The sequence below is a fragment of the Octopus bimaculoides genome, chromosome 5, assembly GCF_046866305.1.
Source record: "Octopus bimaculoides isolate indiv1 chromosome 5, ASM4686630v1, whole genome shotgun sequence".
NCBI lineage: Eukaryota > Metazoa > Mollusca > Cephalopoda > Octopoda > Octopodidae > Octopus > Octopus bimaculoides.
This window is the reverse complement of record NC_142932.1, coordinates 32438584-32458075: the sequence shown is the minus strand read 5'-3', so window position 1 is coordinate 32458075 and position 19492 is coordinate 32438584. Positions and strand designations below refer to the sequence as shown.

At 39.5% G+C, this 19492-nt stretch overlaps 1 protein-coding gene across 4 annotated transcripts in view; it reads right to left on the bottom strand.

Moving 5' to 3' along the window:
• Positions 1-19376, bottom strand: part of LOC106876470 (ras guanyl-releasing protein 3-like) — a 188189-nt gene extending 168813 nt beyond the window's left edge. For 3 of the 4 annotated variants that reach the window (XM_089352155.1, XM_089352158.1, XM_089352159.1), the window contains exon 1: positions 19186-19376. The gene's annotated coding sequence lies outside the window, so the exon portion shown is untranslated. Of the gene's footprint in view, positions 1-15518; positions 15654-19185 lie in introns of those variants that run through there. The other variant, XM_089352156.1, reaches the window with a different exon arrangement.
• Positions 19377-19492: the final 116 nt, after the last annotated feature.

The window sequence follows — 19492 nt, the reverse complement described above, 5'->3', positions numbered from 1 at the left end:
TCCTGAAATCTCAATGAGTGAGTGCTGAACCATTTACTATGAGAGACTGGACAGGGTTACTGAAATTGGGAATTCCTTATTTTGAGTAGGCTGAAGTTCTAATCACATCTTCGGTCTCCTGGCAGCCCAGTTTTACATACCAAGTAGAAAGATTGCAGGTAAGCTTTCACCTCGCTCTAAAAATAATGACGGTTTCAATTTTGGCATTTGGCCAGGAATATTAGAAAAAAGAAGTTAATTAACATCATTGCCCAATTAGTATTTATTTTATCGACCCTGAAAGACAAAAGCAAAGCTGATCTCTTCGCCATTTGAATTGAGAACGTAAAGAGTCGAAAGAAATTCTATTAGACATTTTCCCAACGCTATAACGATTCTACACGCGCGCTGCATTTAATAGTATTTTCTAATGTAGACACAAGCCCAGGCATTTTTTTTTAGTGGGGGGGGGGGAAGAGTTAGTCGATACCATGTCGACCCCGAAAGGATAAAAGGCAACGTTAACATTAGCAGAACTTGAACTAAGAACGCAAAGAACCAGAAGGAATACTGCAAGACATTTTGTTCCATACTCTAACGATTCTTCCAATCCACCATAAGTGAAAACCGGCGACCTTAACTACTGGAAATGCATTTGCACAATATATCTCTACTCTTTAGAAGGACCGTGGGGATGAAACACTATCATATATGCGTGTGGAAGCTTCTAGAAAATCTAATTCTGAAGTTTTTGTTATTCAAAAGGAAAGAGAACACGAGGAATCTGTAGTACGCTCAGATCCCACTAGTAACCCCGTCAAAATCTTCAATCAGAAACCTATAAGAGTAACAATTTGAAATTTAAAGTTCTGAAACAGTATACTTTCTGGCCGAATACTCATGATATGTATCCAATTTTCTCTAAGACTTTTAAAAGGTATCTGAAACGCGTTTCTTTTTAAGGGACCAGACCAGGTATCTGCAATACTACAACGCAGAGTAGTAACCATCAATTCGTTAAACCACAATTTGGAGGTGCTACGTACACTGAAAAACCCAAAAAAATATTCGACATCGCCTCGCGAGATACAAATGCGACGAGGAGCAAAGCAAGTGATAGAAAGAGCAGCAGCGGATGCGTACCACCTTGACGCGAGCCGCTAATAATACGACATTCCACCTCGATAATACTGCAAGATAACCAACCACAGCAAAACAAATAACAAGGTAATGCAACATAGAGATCTCTGATAAGTTTGTGAGAGAAAAAGGGCTGGCAAAATTTCGGTTACTTATACAGAAATACTTACATTAGCATCTTGCTTGGAGACCCTGCACACCTGCAGGTAAAACTCGGAATAGCAAAAGATTGACTGACTCGACCCAAATAAAACTATACACTCACTCATATACACACACTCACACACACACATATATACACAGATATATTCGCATATATGTATATACACTCATATATATATACATGTGTGTATACAACTGTGTATGTGTGCTTGTATTTGTGCATGTGTGTGTCCGTATCAGTATTAGTGCGTAGATATGCCGATATCACACGTGAAAAGTAGATAATATATAAAAACTGAATGTAAGACGAATAAAGAATTTTTCGACTACGAATATAGAAACCAGCACCATCACCAATGCCATCACGATCGCAACCATCAGTAGCAGCAATACCAACATCATCATTATTATCTTCATTATCGTTATAATAATCACCATCACAATTATAATCGCAAACACCACCACTCTTATAACCACCATCGTATGCAACACCGGATAAAGTGAATTATTAATAGCAGTCACACACACAGACAGACATGTACACACTGAGGTATCGATAAATAGGGGTACTTGTCTATATTACGTATCTGTTAGTATGTATAGTTGTATAAAATGAATTACATATATGTATGTATGTATGTATGTATGTATGTACTGAATTTTGTATTGCGTATCGAATGATACCTGAACAGCCACCTGAGATACTGGCACCCTTCGTACGCATGAAAATGAAGAACTCAATCATTGCCGACAGATCTACTACTCGGATACGAGTTAATGCTGACGATAACGAATGATATATACATACATACACACACACACACACACACACACACACACACACACACACACATATATATATATATATATATATATATATATATATATATATATATATATATATATATATATAATCGGTCATAATGTCTTACGTTTAAGATGATTCCCATGCTTTCCCCGATGAGAAGGTTACAATTTTAATATCAAAGATCCCTATGGATCACACAGGTTGTAATCCTTTGAAACATATGTAGGAATAAAGTATGCAATTATAACATGCGTTTTCTCCATTCCTTAAATTCTTATATATATATATATATATATATATATATATATATATATATATATATATGTGTGTGTTGTTTATAGTTTCAGCTTAGAGCTGCGGCCATGCTGATGCACCGCCGTGATATATATATATATATATATATATATATATATATATATATATATATATATTAATTTATGTATATATTTAATATTATCTTGGTTGAAAAACTTCGATAATGCAAATATGTTAATAGTTACCAGGGTAGCAAAAATCACAGAAAAACTGGGATATTATACCCGGTTAATGGGTAGAAATTCCATGTTAAAGTGATGTATTTTGAGTTGATATAAAGAATAATAATAAATGGAGCAAAACGCATATAATAAGGAACTTATTGATTTTATGCGTTTTGCTCCATTTATTATTATTCTATATATGTATATATATATATTATTTTGCTGCATGTGTCTGTCAAGCAAAAAGTTGTCTACAGTATGTTCATAACGATTGCGTAACATGCAGCTGATGTCGGAAAAGCTTGCAATACTACACACATTGAAATATATTGAGGTGGAAACGTGTATACATCTTTGACTGTAAAGATCTTTTTAAATCTTTCCAATCAATAAAACTTTTTCAAATTTGCGTAAATTTTTTTTTTAATTTTCATAAAATTTTTTTTCAAATTTTCTACACTGACGTGATTTTGTTCGCTGACGGCGAAAATTATATTCATTATTTTTCCGGAAATTATCACATTCATTTTTTCAACAAAAATTGAAAAGGATTCATTGTAAAGTCTATCAAAACATATGTAAGGTACCTAAAGCAGGCTAAGAGAACTTTTGTCAAGTACGATGAGTCTTATAATAGTCTGATGGTCTTGCTTGGACACAAGTGGACAGCCATAATATATGTAATAACGGTTTCAAATTTTAGCCCAAGTTCGAAGGAAGGGATTCAACTAGTACTTATTTTATCGATTCCGAAGAGATGAAAGGCTAAGTCGGTCACGGCGGAATTTGAACTCAGAACGTGAAAACGGACGCATCGTGTATGTAATAATGCGCAGAAACATGTATGTGTGTGTATACATACACATATACAGCGCATCTGTTTAGACGTACGTGTGGAGAACATACAGAAACACACACACACAGATTCACACAAATTAAACACGGTGGTGATATACAAAATTACGACCATATTCAGGAGAGAGAAATCTATGGTATTGTTATAAGTGTGTGTGTGTGTGTGTGGTGACCCTCCCCCCCACCCTCATAGGTGAGGTTTTTGTAGTTCAGCGTTTGTCACCAAATTTAATCAGAAACCAGTATTGTGTCAACCATTTTGATGATACAAAGCAAAGCTCAAAAGAATCTTTCTCATCGGCGCAGGCATGGCTGTGTGGTTAAGAAACTCGCTTCCCCAACCACGTGGTTTTGGGTTCAGGTCCATTGCGCAGCACCTTGGGTAAAACTTCGGTAATTTTTTCAGATTAACACCCGCACGATTACCTAATCCTAACCCTAACCCCCTAGTGAAATTCGTGCGGGTGTTAATCTGAAAAATTACCAAAACTTCTACCATATCCCAGGTCGACCAATACCACGTGAGTGAATTTGGTAGACGGAAACTGTACGGAAGCCTATCGTGTGTGTATGTGTGTGTATATATATATATATATATATATATATATATATATATATATATATATATATATATATGTCGTTGCTATTATGTTAAACAGTCGTATTTCCACATTTGGCCAAATGCGTTCTTTTTCGGTATTTAATTTTGTTTGCAATAGCCGGTTCTTTTGCTCGAATTATCATATCTTCAGCTGCTTCAGATGCCAAGATATCAAAAATTGTCGAAGTGTAGTACAACGGTTTTCCTATGGAATGGTAAAAACTATTTTTACGTTTTCTGAAAAAGCAACGTTTTGGACTAAGCATTTCGCCCGGCGTGTTAGCGATTCTGCCAGCTCGCGGTCTTATTCAACGCTGTTATATTAAAACTCATTTTCTTCGCTGACACTTGATTTAAACTTGTACTTCATGACTTTTACAAGAACATGTGCAGCTTGGCTATTTTGAGTTTTAGTAACATAGAGAAGAAGAGGCCTATATATGACGGACCTCTTTCAGTTTCCGTCCATCAAATCTACTCACAAGACTGGTCGGCCCAGGGTTATAGTAGAAGACACTGCCCAAGGAGCCACACAGTGGGACTGAATCTGAAACCTTGTCGTCGAAAACCAAATTTTCCTTACCTGCATCTGTAAGGAGTAACATTCTAAACACTGCCAATATGCTCTCTTTGAAGTTGAACCGTCTCTAGTTATGCTTTATTGAATTCTACAAGGCTTTTGGTCTGATTCCGGTGGTCAATCCTAATATCAGTACAAGAATTACTAAATTACTAATGATGACTAATACAGAGTGAGGCAGAAATATCTCCCATATTTTACACGACCATTAGTTTGGCGCTACCTAAGCTAGACAGGTGATAATGGTGTCTTCATGTTGCTAACGTTTTACCATGTTTTCCTATTTAGTTACCATCGTGACTTACATCGGTGCAGATTATACATTTGCTGATAAAACGTTTATTAAGAATGGTAAATCTGAGGTGGTTTTTGCCGCTTCCTATACTAACAAGAACAAAGGTCTGACGCTCGCCTACGAGAAATAGCAACCAAATCTCCCTAAAATTACACTGCCGCCTTATATTGTGCAAGAATACATTGGATAATGAATTCCTTAATAAACAGTGTGAAAAAAAGACGGGATGGCCACGAAAGGAACGTCTTTGATCATAACACAATAAACGGTGACCTCGAGCGAAACGACAAGTATTTAGTTTATCGAACCCGGAGAAATAAAAGAGGGGTAAGTCAACCCTAGTGTGATTCGAACCCAGATGAGTAGGACGACGAAATCACGGTAAACTTTAAGATAGCAATAACAATTACAAAGGCAGCAAACTGGTAGACTAGTTAACATGCCGGACAAAATGCTTATCGGCATTTCTTCCGGGTTTTATAAACTGCCGATGTCTGCTTTCCTCTCTTCATTTCGGGTTCGATAAAATAAGTATCAGTCGAGTACTGGGGATCGCTGTAATTGATTCGCCCCTCCTTTCAAGATTTCAGGCCTTGCGCCTATAGTAGAAAATAATAACTATCATATGATATGAGAATCTGAAACAACTACGCCAGAAGTAAAGAAAAGGAACGAAGGGAAACGCTACACCGGAGACTCTCGACTTTTTTTTGGTTACAGTTTTATTCCGACAGACCCCCCCCCCCCCATAGCCATTCGATGTTTAAAAACTAGTCTTATAGACACTTCTTTCAAAATTCCTATTTTGTTTTGCACCCATTCACTTGTGTGCGTTTGAAATTGCATTCACTTCAGAGAACAATGTTTCGGTGGCTGGAAACATATTAAACGATAAAACGTTAGAGAAAGAAATCTAGTTGTGTTCTTGCAATAATTATATCTAAGACGAAATTTTACCATGGGCCCCTAATTTACTGTTTTGCTTATGTGAACCTCCAAAAAATTTTAAAGAGACTTCCAGCGGTCATGTGAATTCTGGCTGAGAACCATTGCTGTACACGATCGCTAGACCTACTAGAAATAACAGCGAAGTCTCTCTCAAATTACACCCTCGTTAAAGCAAAACAGAATAGAAGCAAATAAAAAACGAAATGGTATACTTAGCAACCGAATAATGTAATCTCCCAGTGATAAATAGAAAAAGAAATGTATATAGAGAAATGGTTCTGATCATAGGTTTACTCAAACAAGGTTGACCGGGGGTTAAATAACAGCAACACAAGCAAATGAAATCGTACTAACAATAACAACAGCCGCCACTGCAGATCGTAACGTTAGAACAATCACAGCAACAACGACATTTAAACAACTGCTGTCGCAACAACTTCAGAAACTGCATTAACAACAATGACGACAGCGTTAGCAATTGCTGTCGCAATAGCGACAATAAATAGCGGTAACAACAACAACAACAACAAAAGTAGCAGTGACAAGAGCAGAAACAGCAGCAGCAGCAATTGCAGTGACGCGAACAACAACAATACTAGCAACTGCTCTCGCAACACAACAGCAGCAGTAGCATGAGCGATTGCTAGCGACGACATTTACAACTACTGTCGCAGCTTGTGACAGCCAAAGTCACACTAACGAAACGATCGCAGTCGTAGAAGAAACGGCACATTTTTTTTCTTTTCTACTCTAGGCACAAGGCCTGAAATTTTGAGGGAAGAGAGCCAGTCGATTAGATCGACTCCAGTATGCAACTGCTACTAATTTATCGAAAGGATGAAACGCAAAGTCGACCTCGGCGGAATTTGAACTCAAAACGTAAAGACAGACGAAATACCACTTAGCATTTCGCCCGGCATGCTAACGTTTCTTATTTCTTTACTGCCCACAAGGGGCTAAACACAGAGGGGGACAAACAAGGACAGACAAAGGGATAAAGTCGATTACATCGATCCCAGTGCGTAACTGGTACTTAATTTATCGACCCAGAAAGAATGAAAGCAAAGTCGACCTCGGCGGAATTTGAACTCAGAACGTAAAGACAGACGAAATACCACTTAGCATTTCGCCCGGCATGCTAACGTTTCTTATTTCTTTACTGCCCACAAGGGGCTAAACACAGAGGGGGACAAACAAGGACAGACAAAGGGATAAAGTCGATTACATCGATCCCAGTGCGTAACTGGTACTTAATTTATCGACCCAGAAAGAATGAAAGGCAAAGTCGACCTCGGCGGAATTTGAACTCAGAACGTAACGGCAGACGAAATACCGCTAGGCATTATCGCCCGGCGTGCTAACGTTTCTATCAGCTCACCACCTTAGCAGAAACGACACATTACCAGATGTATTAGTGACAATGAATTCTACAAAATCACCTTCAATTTTTGTGCCGCTTTAATGACAACCAATATGGCTTTCGTAACGCCTAATCCGTTGGAGACCTACTCTTGCGTGTCACTCGCCAGTAACCTCTCGCCCTCGAGAAATTTTAGTGAAAGCAACGTTGCTGCCCTCAACACAAGCAAAACTTTTAAACGTGTTTGGCACGCGAGTCGCCTGTCAAAATTGCTCGCCTTTGTACTCCATCGCCAAACAAGTAGACACAAGAACGTGTGCGAGTCTAAATGTATGTATGTATGTATGTATGTATCTACCTATCTATCTATCTATCTATCTATTTATCTTTTCTTTTATTCGTTTCTTTAACTTGTTTCAGTCATTTGACAGCGGTCATGCTGGAGCACCGCCTTAAGTCGAGCAAATCGACCCCAGGACTTATTCTTTGTAAGCCTAGTACTTATTTTAGCGGTCTCTTTTGCCGAACCGCTAAGGTACGGAGACGTAAACACAACAGCATCGGTTGTCAATCGATGTTGGGGGGACAAACACAGACACACAAACATATACACACACAGACTGGCCTTCGTCTTCAGAGCCAGAAAATACGCATCCGAACGACATTCAAATATCAAAGAACGATATTGTCAAACTAAAAGAGAAGGTTTTAATGCAATCTAGCTAAGCATACGAACCAGTTTCTCGCATACATCGATCTTCAAAATACATCGATCTTCAAACAACTATTTACTAACTCTCTACAAATTTTCCAGTGAAGCCCACAATAGCATACTTCCCCTACAACCGGGAGGGTGATGCTGCTACATACACAGACAAGAATCGCAGATCGTATTCAAAGGCCGCTCGGCTGATTGGCACGAACTCGTTCACTAATGCTCACCAACTCCAATCCACACACATACTATGTCCTCTCTCTGTCTTGTCTACCGTTACTACAGTGGCTTCTGCTTTTCCGATCTGCTTATCTATGCTACTTCCACTCAAACGTTACTGGCTCACTCTTTTCTGCTCTATTAAGCTATATGCAGTTTATATGTGTGTGACCTTGTGGTTAGGGTGTAGAACTCACGATCGTAAGGATGTGTTTTCGATTCCCGGGCCGAGTAGTGCGTTGTTTTCTTGAACAAAACACTTTATTTCACGGTGTTCCAGGCAATGCAGCTTTCAGTGGGTAACCCTGCGACGGACAGGCGTTTCGTTCAGAGGGAATGACGTGATCTCGGCCTCTTACACGCCTTGGAAACCGAGTAATCGGCGCTATGAATCTCTAGTGCTCGAGACAGTAATGTCCAAAGGTCTCTCTCTCTCTCTCTCTCTCTCTCTCTCTCTGCTGTGTTTACCCTTAGTCTTTTCTTCCCAGAACGCTATGGCCTTAATAGCATCGATCTTGCCAGTCCCAGAGGGTCTCTGGGAAAGTCTATTATAAATTTGAGTGATGTTTCTCTGTCCGTTACGTTTTTATGTTCGTTAACACCTCCAAGACCGTTGGTGCAAGAACAACGAAACCCAAACCAGCTTCACCCCTAATCCCAGTGAATGTCCTAAGGAGGGGAGGGTCTATTCTTTTAAGGGCCGCCCAACTGCAGTCCCACTGACCCCCCCCCCCCCACCTACTTTTATTACATTTACTTTGCTTATACGCTTACCTCGCTCACACTATGATCAACATCAATGCTTAGCACATTTGCAGAAATAAGTTTAGGCTAATCAAGATAAAGAGTTATAACAGGTAGTGTGGATATTTATATTTTGTAGTTTATGAAACTTATGTCTAGTTAAATAAATAAATAAATAAATAAATAAATAAATAAAAAGGGATACTAAATACAATAGTCATTTTGACTGATGTCTTGACAGTTCTGCGGAGCCAATGCCGAGCTGATATCTTTTTAAGGTATTCTACACGTGAAACGAATTATAATAAAAGACCGTCTTTAAAAAAAAAAAAGGTTACATGAGACAATGTTGATTGGGATACACTATCCTCTAAGAAAACACGGTATGGCGGTATGGTCATGTCTGGAACGGCTTTGAATCATTATCACTTTTATGATAATAACCCGAGGCAGATCAAATGCATATCTCAAGAGGAGACAATATCAAATATCTACTGTTGATCAGGTACAGGAGAATTTGAACGGCTCGTACGAGTTTTCGAAACCGAGTCACTCTTTTGATACTAGCTCGCTTGAGGTCGATAAACTTTAAATTCCGTTTGTTGCGGTTGTGACGGAGTCAGCGGGGGAGACATCTTTGGCACGAATTAAGCAAGACACTTGTGCGTGTCTGTCTATTTTGTGTCTTTTGTGTATACATACATGTATACAGGTATACACACATACAGAATCAGGTTCATCCATATAACGACAATTGCTGATTACATGGTACAATCATATCTGTATAAGCATTTTGGTTCTAGGTATCTCCTCATTATTTGAAGATTTTCAGGAAATCATTAGCAGTCTATTCATATCTGAACTTAACGTAATTTAGCAGGTGATACTCTGGTCGATGACAAGTAAAAGATGGCGAGCTATGAGAATTGGAAGATGTGCTTTGCGGAATTCCTTCTCGCTCTTTTACGTTCTGGGTTTCGATCCTGCCGTGGTCAACTTGCCTTTCATCTTTTTAGGTCAAGTAATTCCATCGATCCTTTAGATCAATGGAATCATCTAACTCCTTCCTCTCGAAATTGCTGGCCTTGAGCTTAAATCAGAAACCATTTTTGTCGATGTAAAGAAAGAAAGAAAGAAAGAAAGAGAAATATTCTGGTACGGCATTAAATCTATGCTTAACAATATTCTTTCCTATTCTAAGCACAAGGCCCGAAATTTTTGGAGAAAGAGCCAGTCGATTAGATCGACCCAGTATGCAACTGGTACTTAATTTATCGACCCTGAAAGGATGAAAGGCAAAGTCGACCTCGGCGGAAATTGAACTCAGAACGTAGCGGCAGACGAAATACCGCTAAGCATTTCGTCCGGCGTGCTAACGTTTCTGCCAGTTCACCGCATTTATGCTTAACAATATTACAGGCGCGTCTTTACGTTCTGAGTTCAAATTCCGCCGAGGTCGACTTTGCCTTTCATCTTTTCGGGGTCGGTAAATTAAGTACCAGTTGAACACTGGGGTCGATGTAATTGACTCACCTCTCTCCCCTGAAAATGCTGGCCTTGTGACAAAATTTGAGACCAATATTACAGGCTTGTGGTTAGTGATCTGGGTGTTACACTCACGATCGCAAGATCGTGGTTTCGATTCCCAGACCGGGTGGTGCTTTGTGTCCTTGAGCAAAGCACTTAATTTCTCACTGGTCCAGCCCACTCCGCTGTAAATGAGAAACCTTGCAACGGAAAGGCATCCCGTTCAGCAGGGGGAATGTTGTGATCTCGGTCACTTATATGTACACCACGGAAAACGAGTAACCGGCCCTATGAGTCCTTTGGGACTCAAGACAATATTTACTTAATATTACGCAACAGAAAAGTTTCACATTAAATCACACAAAACATATTGAAAGTGCACGACAGAATATTTGGGTTTCAATGTGTTTCATTGTTTCAAATCAGGGAGATAAACCGATGGAGAATAAGATTCGTGCTGTTTCCTTTTGAACGTCCAACAACTCTAAAAATTAGGTTTCGAGGATTACTCAAGTTTTTTAGGCTGTTTCATAATACATTTAGTGTTTAAGACATATAAAACGAAAACTGGCACAAAATAAAACTGGAGAGATTTCATTCGTATAGTAAACAAGAAGGAAAATTTGGGGAGTTAAACTATTGCAAAACATCACGCACAATATTATCACTACTTAACACAAAGCTTTATCTTATGTGTAAGGCTTGTCCTGTCGGATTGGACGCCATATTGATACATGACTTCAATGGCGAACATTACGTTATTTATTACGCATCCGAACCACATTCAAATATCAAAGAACGGTATTGTCAAACTAAAAGAGAAAGTTTTAATGCAATCTAGCTAAGCATATGAACAAATTTCTCGCATATATCGATCGAGTTTGCCCCTCCAGAAGATTTTCTTAAATTTCTCCTAAATGTCTTAAACGTCCATGTTTGTTTTCAGATTTTTAATTCGCCCTTGTTTCATACGTTCTGAGTAATGTTGGTTTTACATTTTCGCACCAGTGCTCGACTGATACTAATTTTATTGACCTCCGAAAGGATGAAAGGCAAAGTCGACCTCGGTGGAATTTTAATTCAGAACGTAAAGACGGACGAAATGCCGCTAAGCTTTTTGCCCGGCATGCTAACGATTGTATCATCTCACAACCCTACATCCAGGGCCGGCTCGAGGTACCGGGACGTCATGTGCTAGAGGGCGCCAAGGAGGGCGTAACAAAGACAGAGAAATTTCCACAACCGTCAGTTTGTACACGCCGATGTTCAGCTTTCCCGGGGCGCCAGCAACCCTAGGGCTGGCCCTGCCAACATCTTAAGTAAAATAAAGCCTTCCTTTCATCAGTCCCGAATTACTCTGGTGGTTGAAAAAAATTGGTAATGGATATCATTTATGATGCATAGACGCCGGAGAAATATGTCTTGTGTATCACGTGATCCACAGAACAGGCAAAGGGTTATTAACGCTATGAAGGACAATCAATCACTATAAAACGTTATTTGGAGAAAAGAGAAAATCTTTGTAAAGAATATCTAGGAAGGAATTCACAATAACCAACTGCAGTTTATAACAGGTTTCCGCAATCCTGTAGATGTACTGCTACATCAGCTAATCCCAGCAGCAGATTAAGTTGCAAAAGATAATTACTGTGAACGAAATGTCAATTTTGTAATTGTAAATGTATTTCTTAAAGCTTTATCTAATTTGCTGAAACATTCAAAGGAAAACTGATCAGCACAAACCAATAAAAGCACTGCGGAGCGTTATTAAACAGAAAACTTCAACTGATCGACCTTTGCTTATAAAGAAAGAACCTAGGCGATCTTACGGTACGAATCCAAAATATCGGTCTTTTCCGTAAAAAGTGTCTTCGGCCCTCTTTACTAAAGATCGGCCTTTTCCGTAACACCCGCACGATCTTCACTACGACGTCGAGGGTTCCAGTTGATCCGATCAACGGAACAGCCTGCTCGTGAAATTAACGTGCAAGTGGCTGAGCACTCCACAGACACGTGTACCCTTAACATAGTTCTCGAGGATATTCAGCGTGACACAGTGTGACAAGGCTGACCCTTTGAATTACAGGCACAACAGAAACAGGAAGAAAGAGTGAGAGAAAGTTGTGGTGGTGAAAGAGTACAGCAGGGTTCACCACCATCCCCTGCCGGAGCCTCGTGGAGCTTTAGGTGTTTTCGCTCAATAAACATTCACAATGCCCGGTCTGGGAATCGAAACCGCGATCCTATGACCGCGAGTCCGCTGCCCTAACCACTGGGCCATTGCGCCTCCACGGGAAGAACTATAGAAAGATTTTAAAGACCAGTCACCGAGAGGAAAATCCCGATTATTTATTACCGATGCAAAATCGAATTGACCGTAAATATTAGTCGTGGACTCGACCAGAAATTGGAATTTAACCGGGTACTTTCACTTCCTTTTTATATCTTGAGGAACCCCAAAATGAATTGCTTCTGGAAACGACCTGCAGTTTTATAAGCTTTAAATTTAAAAAGTGAAAAATTGGGAACACATCACCAGAGAGGTACACCATTTCTTCCTAAACCAACTTCGACCTGGAAAGACTTCCTGAGCTCCGAGTTACGCTCCCTGTCGAGTAACCTTACTCCAGAGATCCTTTAGTAGTTCCCAAACTTTTTTCAGGCTGCCGCCCCCTTGGCACCCAGACCACATTCCTAGCATCCTCTCCAACCCTCCCCACCACAAATATAAACCACTTTCTGCAGCAAATTCAAAACAACTATTTCACAAATAAAACTTAGACCTAATTGACCTATTAATATTCTTTTTCACATTTTCACCCCATTTTGGCCACGCCATTATCATCCCACTTTTCTTCAACACCCCCTGGATATTTATTTCCACCGTTCCGAAAGGAGCAGTACTGCCCACTTTGGGAACCATTGCTTTAGAGGAACCCCATTTCGGCCGCTTGTATTCGCGATCGTACTCTTCCAGTCATAACGCAACATTCATGTTGGATGACCATTGTCATCTTCAAAAATCGACAAACACGAAAGGACCAACGAAACTTTAATTTGGCTTAATTTCTCATGAAGTCAATAAGAGAAGAGGCGAAGCGATCTTTTAGATGGTTGAAAACACTCACATTAGATTATATCTAACGTGAAGCAATGTAGCTCGAGAAAAAGCAAGCGTTCGAATAACGATAAACCGATATTTGTCGAAAGCTTAAACGTGAATCAAGTTTACAGAATGGATCAACCCAGTAATTCCCAAACTTTTTCAGGCTGTCGCCCCCTTGGTACCCAGGCCACATTCCTAGCACCTCATCCTCAACCCACTCACCACCACAAATATTGACCACTTTCTGCATCAAATTCAAATTCAATCTGTATTTTACTAAACCTAATTAACTCATTATCTTGTTTTTATATCCATCACCCCCTTCTAGCCACCCCGTTATCGCACCCAGTTTTCTTCAGTGCCCTTGGATCTTTTCCCCGCTCTCAGACGGACAGTACCACTCAATTTTGGTATCACTGGATTAATCTATTAAAGTGTTCAACGAGGATAATTATCTCAAGAGAGTGAACCTGGCCAATAATTGTTTCTACTCTAGGCACAAGGCCAGACATCTTGGGGGAAGGGGGCTAGTCGATTAGAATGACCCCAGTATGCAACTGGTACTTAATTTATCGACCCAGAATGGATGAAAGGCAAAGTCGTCCTCGGCAGAATTTGAACTCGGAACGTAAAGACAGACGAAATACCGCTAAGTATTTCGCCCGCGTATATCAACATCAATGAATAAGAGCATACCAACGATCCAATAGTCTTTAATATAAATGCACAAGAGCTCTCTTCGTAGCGCAATCAGTTATATTGTTCGGTAGTTAACTGAGAGACTGATGGTTCAAGTCCACCCACGGACGTAGCACGCTGAGCAAAATGCTTAGCGGGATTTCTTCCCTTTTTACGTTCTGAGTTCAAATTCTGATGAGGTCAACTTCACCTTTTACCCTTTTGGAGTCGAGAAAATAAGTACCAGTTGAGCACTGGGGTCGATGTAATCGACTTACCCACTCGACCAAAATTTCAGACCTTGTGCCTGTTACAGAACATGTGGTTGAGAAGAAAACTGCTTACAAGACAGCCACGCCTATATATAGGTCTGTGTGTGTGTGTGTGTGTGTGTGTGTGTGTGTGGGCTCATAATTCATATCGTGACCTGGAAAGCTCGAATCAACTTATCCATGTAAATAGCAGGTAAAAACTCCCCCTGCACAAGCTTAAAATTATAAAATAAGGAAATTAACTCCAATGAACTCAGTAATTGAAATATATATAGATATATATGTACACACGTATTAATTATATACACACTCTTACGCATATACACGCGCGTCAATATGTGGTCTGCGTAAAAGAGTATTCGGTTTGTATGGGCATTCGTTTCAATGTACGATATATATATATATATATATATATATATATATATATATATATGTATATATATATATATATGTATATATGTATTTATATATATATATATATTTTTATATATATATATATATAGAGAGAGAGAGAGAGAGATGTATCCTAATGTTACGTACAATACATGCAGATTGAAAACACACTACAATGCTTTATTCTCAAGCAGTTGTGGAGGTTGTAAGTGTAAACCACGTTGATATAATAACGAACAGCTTAAATATGAAATATGAAGACGTGAAGATCGTAAACTGCTAGCGTGAATGTGTGTGTGTGTGTGTGTGCGTGGAAGTAGACGTGCATGTATTGTGTGTATGTATAAACATACGTATGTATTCACACAACTATGTGTGTGTGTAGAGAGAGAGAGAGAGAGAAAGGGAGAGACATATTTATATGCATATCTATGCATATAAATATATACATATATAATATATACATACATACATACATGATAGATAGATAGGTCGATAGATAGATAGATAGACAGACAGATAGATAGAGGGTGAGTGAGCAAGCATAAACCCCCACCTGCTACCGTAACATCTTGAAACATCTTGAACCGAACAGAAACAAAACAAACGAGGACATGCACACACACAAATACATTCACACAAGCATGCGTCTCTTACCTGTCCACACCATTAATTCTAATAGATTCTTCAAATCGCTACATGTGACAGGCAGGGATCTTACACCGCACCAGCAGTAGCAGCAGTGGTGGTGGTGGTAGTAGTGATGGTGGTGGTGGTAATGGTTGCGAAGATGATAGTGGTGTTGGAGATGATGGTGGTGGTGGTGGTGGTGGTAATGGCTGTGAAGATGACAGTGGAGGTGGCGGTGGTGGTTGTGATGATGATGGTGGTGGTGGCGGAGGCGGTAGTTGTAATAATGACGACGATGGCGGTGGTAATTGTGGAGGTGATGGTGGCGGAGGTGGCGATGGCAGTGATAGTGATGGTGGGGGAGGCGGTGGTTGCTGATGTGTGAAAAGACGAGGCGTGGATGTAAGCAGGTTTTGGCTAACAAATAGCCCAAAACAATTTGCCTCACACACATACACTACACACACATGCACATTTACATGCACACGTACGCACAAGCACATCTGAGAAGACACATACATAACGTGCACATGCGCACGTATCTTTACATAAATGTATGTTTGATGACACAAAATGGAAAATAGAATTCAAAAGATGGGTATTTCTTTATTCTTAATGACCAGCAGAAGCTTACAGTGTGACTCAATGACTGAGAGTTTCGTTTCTGTGCGTCATAATGAACCTCCCTAGATACAAGAGAGAGAGAGAGAGAAGAGGAAGGAATGAATTACACTGAAACGTTTATAAACATGCGCGCCCGCGCACATACAAGGAAGCCGATATGTGGTCGATCAACTTGCTAGAAATTCTTGTCAAATCTCTCTCAAAATAAAGACCCCCGTTGCCTTAATCATTGAAGGATATCATATAGGGACGAAAAACGTAGGGGTGGTCACTGTTAAAAAGTCTTTGATTACAGGACTGCTAGATTTGGGCAGATTTGAAACTAATAACGCACATAAACGCGCGTGCGCTTGTATACAAACTTGCATTTAGACAATAGACAGTATATACGCATATATCGTTAGGTGTATACACACGCACAAATATTTATACATACAAACACTTATAAAGAAACACACACCAGAATTTACACACACACATAAGCATACATATGTATGTATACCTATATATATACATATATATAGGTATACAAAATTATATTTATATATGCATACACACATACATGTATACACACACACACACACATCGGAACGAAATTTGCTTAGGGGTTGTTGCAAACCCAGTTTTTTCAGGACTTCAAAACGTATTCATTGCCCCCGCCAAAAAAAATTAGGTGCTGCGCTTGCACTCTCCTGTTCCCAAGCCTATGGACATGGGTGATGAAAATGGAGTTTTAGAAACTAGGGGACACATGGTCCAAGAGGCTTGATTCTAAAGTCACCCCATCTCACAGAAATAGGGTATTTCGTACCCCGCTGCACTTATCCCTCGTTTCTCTCATGGACATATACATACACACACACACATTAACCCGTATATACACAAACAAATACACGCACACTTACATAAAACAAATAGCTGAAGAAATCGGAACGACGAGGCATTACGTCATTTGTCCAGATTTACTATGAAAACTTACACACATGCTCACACACTCACAGATGGTCTGGCATAAAAATGTCACACACACACACACACACACACACAAATAGATAGATAGATAGATAGATAGATAGATAGATAGATAGGTATGTGTGCGTACAAGAGGGGGTTAAAACCTCAGGCAGAACCCTCCTGATCTAGCAGACCTTTATACAAAGACGTTCCAGCTTTGACAGTCACCCAAGTTTTTGTATGCGTAAGTAAGGAAAGCAGTTTAACAAAAGTGTCCTATTTTTTTAAGACGGTGAATGATCTGAGGAGAAATTTCAGTTTTTAGTAGTGCATAACCACGTACAAGCACCCTTCATTCGCTCGTGTTTTTCTATGAATATCTATATACGTACGTAGGGGCGCTTTCGTGACATATCTTAGTCACTTTCAACCTGATAGAATCTCTCTCTCTCACACACACACACACCAGGTTTGACGACAGCTGATCTTTTTTTCCAAAGAGAAAGCGAGGGTGCGAGAAAGACAGAAAAAATATGAAGGGTCACTCCAGAACAGGTCCTTTTATACTCGATCCTGGAAGAAATGAAATGCAAAATTAAGCTATCTGGCATTCTAACGAATCTGCCAATTTGTCTTCATACATCTGTGTGTGTGTGTGTGTGTGTGTCTGTGTCTGTGTGTGTGTGTGTGTGTGTGTGTATACACATACATGCATTTATACATACACCCGTATACTGCTTGACAACCGGTATTTGTTTGTTTACGTCCAAGTAACTTAACGGTTCGGCAAAAAAAGGAACCGATGAGAAAAGTAGCCGCTTTAAAAGCAAATAACTACTGGAGTCATTTATTTAGCTGAAACCCTTCAAGGTGGTGCAACAGCATGGCCGCAATCCAATGATTGAAACAGCTAAAAGAAAAGACAGACAGGCGTGAACGACATACACATACATACACGTGTGTATGTATGTTGATATTCATGTATTGTGTATCAATTCACCGAAATACGTGTATACAAATGTATGTGTATGTGTGTGTATATGTGTATAAACATGCACACATGCGGACGTGCTTAAAGACATATATAATTGCAAACATAATTAAATATGCACACAACGCAACAAACACATGCTCACAGACAATGTATAAACATACGTTCATTCACAAAGTCCGAGCCAGTGAGATAACCTCGCATGACCTGCTCGAAATAACAGTCGAATTCCCTTCAAAATCAAACCCTACCGTCTCGAATTGGACAATGTAATCCCCTAAATATAAGAATAGCGAAGAATGGAACGTATTTAACCATAAGTATATGTTCCACCAGAGCTGACCTAGAGATAAACGAAATAATAACATACACACAAGCATTCGTGTAAATTCTACATACGTCACACAGATTAGTTTCCGATATCGCGACACACACAGATGTATATTGTTTTTTGTGCAATTTTGAATCATACATACATACATATACACACACACATATATATATATATGGCATACACCTTAAATAAATATTGGGGGTAAGCAGTAGGTATTGGTAAAATAGCCAGCAAAATGCCTTAAACATTGAGGCGCTATTCAAAAATGTTTTTGTAAGAATTGCTTACTTAAATATATGCTTGTTTATGTGTGTATACATGTATGTGCATGTGTGCGTGTTGTGTGTGTGTATGTGTGTGCGTGTGTGTGTGTGTGTGTGTGTGTGTGTGTGTGTGTGTGTGCCTGTGAGATTTACCTTGCGAATTATTCTACCGGCAAGGCGAAAGTAAAAGGCGAAACGACTGGAGTCGTATGTTGAGTTCATCGATATTAGGGATTTGATCTGAGAAAAAATGGTAATTTATCAATAGATAAACATCGATTCTTTGTGAAAGATAGAAAGACACAGCAATGTGGAATAAGATAGATTGATAGATAGATAGATAGACAGACAGATAGATAGATAGAGAGGCAGATTGATTTATTGATGGACACAATGATGAATTCAATTAGACAGGCATAGCTATATAGAAAGGTATGTATACGTATACTATAAGGAAGTATATATAAATACGTACAAACACTACGTAGGTCCACTTTAGTAGAATTTAGTAGTTAACAATCAACTTACCTCTATGTAATATCCTACAAATATCCGTGGTGTATCGTTAATTTCCACTGATGTAGTCCTTCATCTGTCACCACACCTCTCTCTAATTCTCTCTCTCTCATTCTTTCCCTCTTTCTTTCTCTCTCTTTCTCTCCCCTGTCTCAGCAATCGCTGCCTCCTACCTTTTCATTCTACGCTATGCTTTGTCACTCGAGTTGCTACACGCGCGCGCGCAAGCACGCACACACATACATACATACACATATACATTCTCTCACATATGGCTTGATACGCATCCACTCACGCATACCCAAACGCACACACTCAT